The 12,175-nt window shown below is 45.0% G+C and overlaps 1 long non-coding RNA gene across 1 annotated transcript in view; it reads right to left on the bottom strand.

The window, feature by feature from the left end:
- LOC110362498 (uncharacterized) overlaps positions 1-12,175 on the bottom strand; it is a 358,492-nt gene that overhangs the window by 139,241 nt on the left and 207,076 nt on the right. Inside the window, exons 7-9 of the long non-coding RNA XR_010471817.1 lie at positions 11,548-11,669; positions 7,819-7,912; positions 6,199-6,347 (exon numbers count right to left, since the gene is read on the bottom strand). This is a non-coding gene — a long non-coding RNA (uncharacterized LOC110362498). The remainder of the gene's footprint in view (positions 1-6,198; positions 6,348-7,818; positions 7,913-11,547; positions 11,670-12,175) is intronic.

Here is a 12,175-nt window from a genome sequence, read left to right as displayed (position 1 = left end):
CTCGTGCCCATCCCAAACAGCAACGAGCTCAACTCTCTCCTCCTGGGAACATCCACAATACACTATTCACAGCTGTGTTAGGAAGACCAACTCATCACAAAGTGCAAGAAAAGAATAAAAAAAAAGAAAACTGTTTCTTCCCCAGCTGGGAGAAACCTCCCAGTGGTGGTTCACTCCAAGAAATCTCCGCAGCAATCCCATCCCCAGGCCACCAGAGACTGCGAGTCTCTCCACCAGCTTCAAGGGAGTTTGAAAAGGTCATTAATGAACTCCACGAAAAATAAAACTCGGGGCTTTACAACGGCGCGTATCAGAGAATCGCAGGGAGCCGTGCACCGTCCCCAAGGATGGCAGCTCCCAGGGCCCTGCGGGTTTCTCCCCGGTGTCACCGATCGTGGTCAAACAGGCTTGGATTATCGTCCAGAGCCCATCCAGCACTTAGACAGATGATGGATTTCCATTCATGCTTGTGGTAGCGGCAGAACATTTATTAACTCTTTTCTCACTCATTATCTCCCTCCTTAAAAGGGTGCTCACAGCAAAACCAGGATCAATAGTTAGGAAAACACATTTTTCATTTGACAGCTGTGTAAAAAACACACCTTTAAGTTGTATATAGCCCCGTACAGGCGCTGTTCACCAATTAAAGATGAGTTTGGTTTTTTTAAACAGCCATGAAATTATTGCTCATATTGTTCTTAGGACCTGAAATTCCTTATCAGAGCTGTGCTGTGCCAGGGCCTGTATTCATCTGTGAAAAGACAGAGGGAGAAGGCAGCTCCTGCTCTAAAGAGGCTGCAATTTTAACATGGACTAAGAACCAAAGAAGTACAGATAAACCATCCAGCATGCAGGACAGGTTGAGGACAAGGTAAAGGTGAAAATAAACAACCCCAAACCTGTTGTGCTGTAATAAGTTCAGCCTCAGTTTATGCTATTATAGGATTTCAATATTTTCCAGATTATGCAATCTGATTTAATCATCGGCCGTTCAATACAAGTGCTGTTCTTCCTCGTCTCTCCCCAAAGAGCTGACGGAGGTAAAAGGCTCTGGTGCCCTGGTGGGAAACACCACTCTCGCGTTCAAAAGTTAAGACTCACCCAAGGGATCATCAATCAGCAACTCACTTTAAAATTCTCTTTAAAATGTTTTACTAGCTCACTTTACTTGGCATTTTTATCACTATTTATATCTCTAAAGCAGTGATATAATTAGTAAAGCTATTAATGTTTCTTATGTTTAGCCTTACAAAAGCTACAAATATCTATAAATCTGGCTTATAGCAAAATAAATAATGACAATAACTCTGTCAAACATCACTATGATTTGCTGGACAGTATTGTATAAACCAAGCAAATATCTGAACCATTAATAAGCTTAATCTGTGCCATTTAACCGCCCCTTCAGTAAATTGTTCTGCAGGCCAGAGAGGAGTGTTCAGGTTGGTGACTTTGCGAGTTCCCTCCCCTACAGCATTTGTTTCCCACAAAAGAGACTGGCCTGATTTTACCCAGTTCTGTCTTACATGCTCCTACAACTTGAGTCAAAAACCCTTCTCAGTCTGTGGGGAAAAGGGTTTCTTTCCATCCTGGTGAAAGTTTGAATTTTCAGGGATGCCGATGTTCTGCATTGATGCAGATTCTTTAGGAGAAAAAAACCAAAATGAAACAAACCAAAAACCTCACCACCAGAAAAAATTCCCTTTTTTCTTTTTCTCCTCACAACAGTCACTTTTTAGCAGCGAGAGTATTCACTTAGGACACAATAAAGTCAGTTATAAGTCTCTGCTCTGCATGGTTCAAACCAGTAACAGGAATCTGGGTCCCAGCATCTTCGCCTTCAGGTCAGGCTCTCTCACCCAAGCCAAAATTTATACCTTGGGCAGGAGAAACGTTTCATCTCTAAAACATCAAACCAGGGCATTGCAGAGTCCTGCTTTTTGTTACGTTGCCTGTTCCCAATACACAGATTTTTGTGAAAACTCCTGGACAACTCAGTCCTCAAGACTCCACTGCATGGCATAGGCCACTCTTTGTTCTACAAACACTTGATTTTATTTAAAATTAAGTGCTGTTCTGCATATGCACAAAAGAAAACCCCAACAGAAAACACAGACCATGCATTGACAAAATGATACAAGCTCCTGCTCTCTGCTCCTTCTTACTCCGTGGACAGATTTTCCCCTGTCCAACAAGGTCTACAGATACAACCCAAACTTCAGAGATGGAGCTGGGCTGACCTTCAGCAGCCTAGGGGAAATCCAGAAATGCTGATGTAAATACAAAGCATGATCCATGGCATTACCATTTTCAATAAGAAAATAAATGTCTATGCTCACGAGCCCTGAGTAATAGGCCTTTTAAGTAAAAGTATTAGAAGAATATATCAGCTATAAGATATAATACTGGTGACTACTACCACAGGATGGGCATTTTTAACTTTCACTCTGAAATGACTGGATGATAAGAGAGTACAATATATATTTTGAATTCAGGGTGAGAAGATCTTTTTAATATAAGTGTTTTATGATGTAGCCATACATCATTTCTAACTAAAATGCTAAACAAAACACAATCTTTTTCTGAAACATAGATAATGATGGATTTTTGTTATTCTATTTTATTCCATAAGATAATTTTTCAACCCAAACTTTTATTTTATTGATGGCAAAAGAAGGTACCAGTACATATTCTTTCATATCTGAGACAGTTTCATGAAAACCTAGAGCTAAAAATCAAGTGTCATTACACTGAAAGAATTTTTGGATACATGATCATTTATTGGGATAGTCCCTCATGATGGCATTACAGGAGATTAAAAGGACCAGGTATGTTTTGTTGATTGCTTTGGCACCTGAAAACCCCTCTGATCTCAGAGCAGGAGTTTTGTGGGTATTATTATAATAATAACGGGGATCTTGGAAGACGGGCGGTGGATAAGCAGAAGGGAACTAAATCCAATAATGTTTGTACTGTCACAAAGCCAGGAAGGTTTGGGATATGATTTAATCCTATGGAGCAGACCTACCCAACACTCCTAAGCAAGAGATAAATAAATAATTGCAGGAAAACAGAAGCATATCCGCAAAGTGAAATCCCTCGCCCTTCCCCAGGCAAAATGTTTTTCCTCCAACTCCAAAACTCACCGACTCGCTGTGCGTGCTGAGCAATAATCCCAACAAATTGCTGCCTCCTCCCATTTACGGCCTCGACAACACACTACACGTGAAGAATTGCCTGTGTTTGCCATTCTGTGTGCTACCAGAGCAGACCGTGGCACTAGCTATAAGGAACCAAAATATTTTAAGTACCGACTACTGCAGAAATATGAAACACCTTTTTTAGTGGTACTTGGTTCAAGCAGAGGGATGAAGAGGGAAGGAAAATGGCATTTCCCACCACGCCAGCACTGAAGACAGCTGTTTGCTGTGGCATTGGTACCTTACTGTACCAACCACAAGACAATTCCTCCCATAGTCTCTTGTCCCAGAGAGTCCCAGGCTTGGCTTCCTACCCATCACGAAAACCACTAAACAAAACAAACACAAAATAAAAGAATTCAAATGTTTTTAAAGACCGTATTTTTTAAAAAGACCTTTCCTGAAGCCTTAGATGTGAGAATAGTGGTATGAGATGTTAGAACAGCGGCACAAGGCTGTACAAATTCTATCACTTCTATGTGTTTCAAAAAAATCTGAGTGAAAAGCTCAACTTTTAACACATGCCAGAATTCAGTCTTCTCATTAAGTCAATGGAGCAACGCTGCATTATATCAACCGGTGATCCAGCCCGTGACAGGAAAACCCAGCTACAGTTATGTCCCAATCTGTGGATTGGAGAGATCCACCATTCACCGTCCTCCTCTGATCACTCCTAATTATTGTCCACTTTATAATAATTCAGATAATACTTGTTTTTTGCCATGTCCAAGCACCAGCTTCAGCATCCTTTAAAGCCACCCACCGCTACAACATGGACCTATACTCAGATTATAACCAAGTGAAGCCTCCCATGTTGCAGGCCGACACTTGAGAGACAGATATAAACCAGAGAAAGTTTATAATGAGAGTTGGGGTGCTCCATCACTGCAGCCAAAGGCTCTCTCTGCTGTTTAATAATCTTAAAAATAGTTGGATATAGAGCACTGGAGCAGGGGACTGTGACACATCTGCAGCAGAGATCCATGGCCTGCCTTTATAGCCATTTAATAAAAAAAAGAATAAAACAAAAAAAACCCAGGCCAGTAGTTGTTCTTGTTTAAGTTCTTATACAAACTACTTTCTCTATATGCCTCCCGAAGCTTTTGGCTGTGGTGCCTAATCAGAACAATAGCTCAGGAGAAGCCAGCAGACCTGGTTACAATTAGGCAGGACTATTTTAACTACCTGTTGGGTTGTTACAGATTTAAGAAGAACTGGCTGGTGAGAAGAGGGTTCTGGTAAAAAACATCTCTGCTGAGATAGGGAAAGCTTTGCTTTTTTGTTTTCTTTCTAATTTCAGCATCATAGTTTGGAAAAGCTGGTTTAGAAAAAGGGAAGATACTCCTTCCCTCTGTTTCGCGTGCCCTTTTGCGACTCCTAGCTCTCCAAGGTGGTCCATATTCCTTATTTATTCCTTATTTACACACAGTGGCCAGCACAACAGCGCCCTATTCCCATCTGGGTGCGGAGCTCAGTCAGAACAGAAATAAAAACAACCTGAAGAAAGCGAATCGCAGACATCAGAATGGATTTCCCTTAAATCCTGGAAGAAAAACCCCATGAAATCCACAGAGGAAAGTCTGAATGCATTAACACCCCCCCCCAAAAAAAAAATTAAAAATATTAAACAGATACATGAGAGAATCTCCATATAAAATAGAAGGCGGCAGAGACTGAACTGTAAGAGTCCAGGTTTTGAGTGAGCTTTCATTATTCATTGACCGAGGTTTCCTCTTTGCGTTAGGCAGAAAAAGCAGAAGATTAAACGGATGCCGATGGGCGGGTGGTGCAGACAGGATGGGGAGAAGGTGCTTGGGAAGAGGCCACAGCGCACCCAGAACTCCGCAGCACAAGGGTGCGGCGGCTCAGCTAATTGGGGAAGATAAAAGGCAGGTTTTTACGAGACAGACTCCATCATTATCAGAAACGAAGGATAAAAACTTGAGCGGCTACATCTCATTTTATCACTGGGAAGTCTCGGAAGGAAAAAAGAATTATCGAAGTTTTTGATAGCTCCATTTAATCGCGAGAAAACTATGTTAATGTAACCTTAAAGGTTTGACTGAAACCTACGAAACTGAGGCAGTTCAGGCCTCAGCTTCTTCACTAACCCACTTGTACCATCCGGACCACATGAAGCACAAATGCCACCTGCTTGGGGACACGGTCTCATTTATACAATCATCCTGCTGAGTCACGTAACGCCCCCAAGCAACACCTCTAGGAAAAAAAAGTAGCCCTTAGAGCTGCACATAAAATTCTCATGTTTTCTACATTTTTTTAAATTCTTGCAATGAAAATATAAAAGCAATAAACAATTCCACCATAAACCAATTCAACACAAAACTTGCCTCTCCTAAGTGCAGCCACGGCTGAGTTAAAGCAGCACTGCCAGAGCACCCCAGACCAAAGCTTGCTGAACTTCTCAATTCCTCGAATTAAAACAGAAGCAGATTTGATTTCTTAAAATAAAAACTTTGAAAAAACGCACCTACAAGAACTCTCTCTTTCCCTGAAACCTTCCAGGCTACACCAGAGCCTGCACAGGCACCGAGAAGCAGACACTTTAATGGCCAACTTAAAAAAAAGCCCTGAAAGTCTGGCTGTCTAATGAAAATAGTGACAGACCCTTAACCATCCGGCAGCATGAGCAGGCGCCACCATAATAACCATTTAAGCCCTCTTTTCTCAGAAAGGCTTGGCCCAGCAATGAGGGAGGAGTAAACAGGGCCGGTAACTTAATGACCTTTGAGCATTAGCAGATGGCCTTTTTACGAGCGCAGATTAGCAGAACATGGGAGTTTTTAATGGCCGCTAACAGGTGCCAAGGCTGTTTTTCCCTCTCCCATGGCCAGGAAAGCACCAACTGACTTCAAATGGCACCTCTGCTCCCACCCCACCCTTTATTTCTGTTTACACTGAAGTGTCTTCGATGACACAGCAACACATGTCCTGCAACAACGTTGTACTTTGGTAAAAACAAACAAGAGCACCTCACCTTTGGGAAATGGCGGCATCAGCTGGGTCGCCATCATGAGATTGCATCTGAGGGGCAGCTGGCTCAAGGGCGACGATCAAAATGGTTACCCCTCATCCTTTTGGGATGAGGGAGCCATAGGAAACCCCAGCAGCAGGTTTCAAAGCTGTCTGAAAGGAGAAAGGAGTCAAAGCAAGGCCAAGGGAGGGTTTCCCCTCCCTTCATTATGACACCACCATGTTCCCCTGTGACGACCTCCCTGAGGCCTTCCCAGCCCACCTCTCTCACCAGGTCCCTTTCTAACACTTCATTGCCTGTCTCTGCCCCTTTAAAGAGACCCCGGTATCTTTATCAGACTGAGCAGTAAGCGTTCAGTCCACATCTCAGCAAATATTCCCTCACCCGGCCTTATCCTGGCCCAGGAAGCGTACCAGGACTAGGGGCAATTACCAAATCGGCTCCTCTGCATTTATCTCTGTGGGCGGGTGGATGGAAAACCCCTCATGATTAATCTCAAATGCTGCCTGATGAAGCACAACTCGGAGGTTATGAGCCTTCTGGAGCCGAGCAAGCCCGCTTGAAGGCGGGAGATGCAGCTCAGGCGTGTGGCGCTGGGCGGGAAAACGAGCAGTTAGGTGAAAAACAGGAAAAGGACAGCGGAGGAGCTTCCCGCCCTTTGGGCTTCCCGCCCTCTCAGCCGCACACCCAGTGCACCTTCCGCTCTCTCGGCCTCCCGCTCTCCCTCCAGATGCCATTTGTCAGTATCTTATTTTTCAATAGAGAGCAATAACGTGGTACAAACTCCATCTGAAGTGGTACAGGAGCCTGACAGGAACGTGAGGTTGCAACACCAACATGGCGGTACCTTATTGGAGCAAACATTTTATGGCTGGGATTCGAGGCAAAACAGCAGGGAGATTGGAAAACTCAGAAAACAAAACAAAACCAAAATCAAACAAACCATAAAAAACCTTAAACAAAACAGCACCAATCCCCCATCCAAAAAACAATGAAAAAACAAAAGCAAAACAACAACAAAAACACAGAAACAAAACAAAAACACCCGAACCAATAAACCAAGCCCCACCTTGATAGAACAATTAAATTTACCACACAAAGGCATGAATCGTGCCCAGAAAAGACTGTGAGACTCCCGCGATACTTGGATTGTGAGGAATCTCATGGGGAAATACAATTTCTTAATGTTGTAGAGGTGCAGGGTCTGCAAAGGTGCTGGTTGAATCCGAAGAAAAGGTGGATAAAAGTATGAAAAGAGCTTCAAGAAACTTTGAGAAGTGTGTTGCTAAGCAAATGCTGAGTGAAATGCGAATTAAAGGAAAGAGAAAGATGTGCAAAAAGGCCTGACAACCTGATGACACCAAGCTTCAGAAGAAATAGGAATAACTTAAACAGCTGCTAGACCTAAGTGCCTACAGACCCTCCAAAGACAGGATTAAGTCACTCTATTGAAACTATGTTGTGAAAATGGAGACCTGAGCTTCATGTGACAGATGTGGGGACCTCCACCCCACAAAAAAACAGACAAGGGAGAGCTCGGTCTGGTCAGGGTGCCCAGGAGGGGACATGGGGTGACACCCAGCCGAGCCCCACGTCCACGCAGGTGGAAACTGAGGGTCTCACCAGGTTCCAGCATGAAGAAGGAGAAAGGCCTGGGAATGGGGTGATCTTCCCAGGAACGCTGGGCCAGAGGAGCAGTGCAGCGAGGCAGCCGAATCTGCGGACAAGACACAACCAGAACTCATTAACTCATTGCTGTGGTGCTGGCGGTGCCTCCGGGGAGACCACACAGCAGCACAGAGAACCCTGGAGGCTAATTGAACACGGTTAATTATTAGGTGGTTTAAGATACATTTGAATTTCTTTGTTGTGTTTGTGGTGGTTGTTGTAGTTGCTTTTGGCTGGGGAAGCGGTAACTTGCAGGAGCTCCTTTGGAAGGGACTTCTGTCACTCAGGGTTGGGGTGACACGTGGCTAAGCCACCTCGGTCCCCCCCAAGCCCTTCTGCTCTACTGCCACCATCAGATGACAACCCGTCCCTGATACACACTCTTACAAGAGAACATCACAAAGTAAATGAGACCCATACCTCAGCCCACGGAGACAAATTTCTCCCAGAATCTAGACCATTTGAAAAATAATTTGGTTCATTAATGAAATCTGGTAGTGGAATCACAACTCTCCTCAATACCAGACCCTACAGAGGTCTAGGTTTTAGCTGGCCTAAGACTTCATGAACTGGAAATCTGGTAAGAAACATCACCTCTGTAAACGTGGATCAATTTATGTTTCTGCACCAAGACCTGGTGAGCGTTGTGGGTTTGCGCACCTGAGCTGAAGAACAAGGTGTGATTTAGGATAATGGTATAACCAGCATAACCACATCAAAGGCAGCAGGGAGACACTCATTTCCAGTGGAGGATGCGCTCATGGGACTGCTGTTTGCCTGAGATTGAGAGATTATACAAACACTGAAATTTAAAGTGGAGCGGGGTGTAAATTAAGCGGATGGAAGCGAATGAAAACGCTTGCACGAGTCTTTGCAAAGCCAACACACAGGGGAGTTTTGTTCCAAACTATCTCAAACCTTTAAGCCATTTCTCCCAAGCGTTCTACCCACATTTCAGCTCTCCTGGCTCAAGCTCTGAATGCCGAGACCCAAGGATCTGCTCTGCAGAGACTTAATTCCTGGCAGCCAAATTCATTTGCGGTGCAAGTCTCCAGACATTAGGGCTGTTATCCCCAGGGACGAATTTGGCCACCGGCATCTGCGTTCAGCCCTGGATGAGCAGGAATGGCTTCCTCAACTTGCAGGGCTGATCTGTGCCAGCTCTGAATTTGGCCCTGTGTCTTTCTCTTTGTTCCGTGTATAGTTAAATAGACAAGATGAAAAAGCCATGACTAATTAGACTGTTAAATTAAACTGCTTTAAATTTATTTTATGTGATGCATAAAGTTCATAAAAAGAGGTACCCAGAGTAGTATCAGTGACCTTTCTCCAGGAGCTGCAGTCCACCCGGATGCTTTTTTGAACCAATTGGCTGAAAACTCCTGGATTTCTTAACACCTTTTATTCCCTCTCTGCCACTTTCAAACCTGAAGGATTTATTTTTATCAGTCCCTCACCCACATAATGACTTTAAAATTCCTTAGGTTCATACCTTAAAATATAGCTGGGAATTAGAAGTAATGCCAATTAACAAGCCAAGGCTCAAAGGCACTGATGGAGTTAGCTTGCACTTCTCCCTGGAAAACTGACATAAGTATATATAAGAATCTGCACACCTCAAGATTTCTGTTCAGAGGACTTTGTCTGTTCACAAGCACCTTTTCCATGATATTTGCAGCCTGGCAGTCACCGACGGACTAGACAGCCCTGCGGCACAAGGGGTGGCAGGGAACCTGTGGTGCCCCAGGTGTCGCTTCCCTCGGAGCTCCGGACCGGCAGCAGATCCCAGCACGTCTCTTTGGATGGGCTTGGCTGGCACATCTGCCTTTGGACCTGCGGCTCTGTCCTCGCCACACCAAAAAAGACAAGTTTATGTGCTCCAGGCATCAGCTGATCCCTGGATCTGAAAACCCTGAATTTCGAGACAGGCAAAACCCCCTTATTTGATATGCAGACGTTCCGCCCACTCCTGTTTGCCAGGCACGCAGATAAAAGGCGATTTGGTTAGACCTTGTGGGCCTCTGCTCCAGGATTTGGCACATTAAGGAGGCCAGAGTTTGGTTCCCAGGTCTGTCAGTGGCTTTGGGCAAGTTATTTCACTTGCCCCAGCTCAGTTTCCTCCTCAGTGGCAAAGTGGCACTGTCAATATAAAACAGTACATTTCCCCTCCAGCCACGGAGCGCTCTTTGTTCTTCTGGAAATGCTGCTTTCACCCTTTAAGGATCCCTCATGGGGTGCAACGGGGGTGGCCACAGATGTGGGCTGCATCCAGGCACCTGGGAGAGGGGCTCGCTTGGGAAATTCAGCCAGTGAACAAGTTTTTTCCTTTGTTACCAGCAGCTCCTTGCATCCTCTTATAGAATCATCTACTAGAATAACAGAATAGTTTGAGTTGGAAGGGACCTTCAGAGGTCACCTAGTCCAACCCCGCTGTGATGACCAGGGACATCATCAACTACATCAGGTTGCTCTTACTGCCACCAGTTACGCTATTAAAAGACCATCCCTACTTTGCACTTCCTTAGCAGTGACATTGGCTATTCACTTGCCAGTTTCAGGGCTTTTGTCACCATCCCCTGAGTGCCAGCGGCCAAGCTAGTCCAGGTCTAATCAGGTACCTCCTGCAAGAGCTACTGGGAGCAAAGTTCGGCCTCCTCTGACCCCAATCCTGAAGGGAAATGGCCATGAAACCTCCTCATACCCTCGGAGACCACGTGCTGGGCAGGATGGGTCTGTGTCCTGGTGGTGCTGGGGTGAGACGCTTTATCTTTCCATGCCCGAGGAAGACAACGGGCAAAAGCAGATGGCTTTTCAGAAGCCAAACATATACATTATTTTATATATATGTGTGTGTGTATTGTGGCTGCAGCATCTGCTGATGCTGCACATCCCTACTTTGTGCTCCTTTATTTGGGGAGGCCGCGTTTTCAGCGAAGGTGTGAATATCGCTCCCTTCGCGGCTAATCCCAACACGCCAGCGGCCCACAATTACACTGCATTGCTAAGCAACACTTGGCAAAACCCATGCCAGGTTGTGTCGGTCCCTTTTGATGTTTCACAGAAGCATTGTCATTTCCATCTCTGGCATTGTTTCCAGCATTTTGGGTGTCAGTGTTCCTGAAAACCATCACAGAAAGGATGTTTATTGAACTGTCAGAGGGTGAATGATTGACACTAGGCACAAGTACTTTTCATGTTCAGGTTTTGGCATGCCACAATTGGATTATTTCCTGATAAATGCCATCCAATTCTACCAGATGGACCACTGAGAGATATGCCAACCTGTGTGAGAAATGGAGTAGATGCTCAGTGCCACTTATTGGTAGCTGTGTGCTTCTCCAGTCTCTCCTTTTGTGTAGCTGCAGGGTATTTCACTAAAGCTGTGACTTCGCGATGCTCGTAATTAGAAGAGTAAGGCGATTTTCGTCGTGGAGAAGGGTGGATTTCGATGCCCAAATTTGATTTCGTTCACCTTAGTGCAGAAGTGCAATACCTGTTCCTCTCCTCTTAGATTTAAGGTGTTTGTTGTGACTTGCGCATTAAAGAGCTGTGAATTTTGAAAGTCAGGTATTTCTCATATATAAATAATTTCAATAAACCAATCCTCTGCCTTCCCGTTCATCTTTTCCTAATGGCCCATTTTGAGGCAGGTGAAACGCCCAAGCGCAAACGCGTTATACATACCACATACATGAAGTTTATTAAAGAGCTGAACTCATGTCTCTGACATTCCGCTGGAGAGCGGGCAGTTGTCTGCGGTCTTGGGATGACGAGGGGCAAGTGGCAGCACCAGGGGACGATGTGACCTGGGGACGGACATCAGCAAGTCACAAGTCTGTAAGAATGCAATTTTTCTGTCTGAGCCGACCCACTAGCGAGACAAAAGAAACATTAAGTTATCTATTCCCGTAGTCCTCGGCACTTTAACATATACATAAAAAGCAGGGCCTTTGTACTATACCTAATGAGCAGAAGTGAATAATGTGGTATAATTAGCTTCCCTTTCTCAGCCTGCTCTCTCAGATATCTCAACACACTTCTGACAACAGCGTGGTACAAGTGGTGACTGGGTCCTACATCTCAGATTTACCATCACTCCATTGTTCCGCACTAACACATGTTTCATCTTTGCCATTATGAGGAGCCTCCCTCCGCCGCCCTTATTCCTGCATTTTACCCGCTGGTTTAGTCAGTGCCAGATAAAATGGAACGCAGCCCGAGCGGAGGCTTCGGGGTGGAGAGGCTGTTATTGCGCCATCCCCTCTCCAGAGACCTGCGGTCAACCCCTTGGGTTCACACGTACGCAACACCC

Source organism: Columba livia, chromosome 3 (assembly GCF_036013475.1).
Source record: "Columba livia isolate bColLiv1 breed racing homer chromosome 3, bColLiv1.pat.W.v2, whole genome shotgun sequence".
NCBI classification, from domain to species: Eukaryota; Metazoa; Chordata; class Aves; order Columbiformes; family Columbidae; genus Columba; species Columba livia.
The sequence above is the reverse complement of the archived record's forward strand: the minus strand, read 5'-3'. Positions and strand labels throughout refer to the sequence as shown.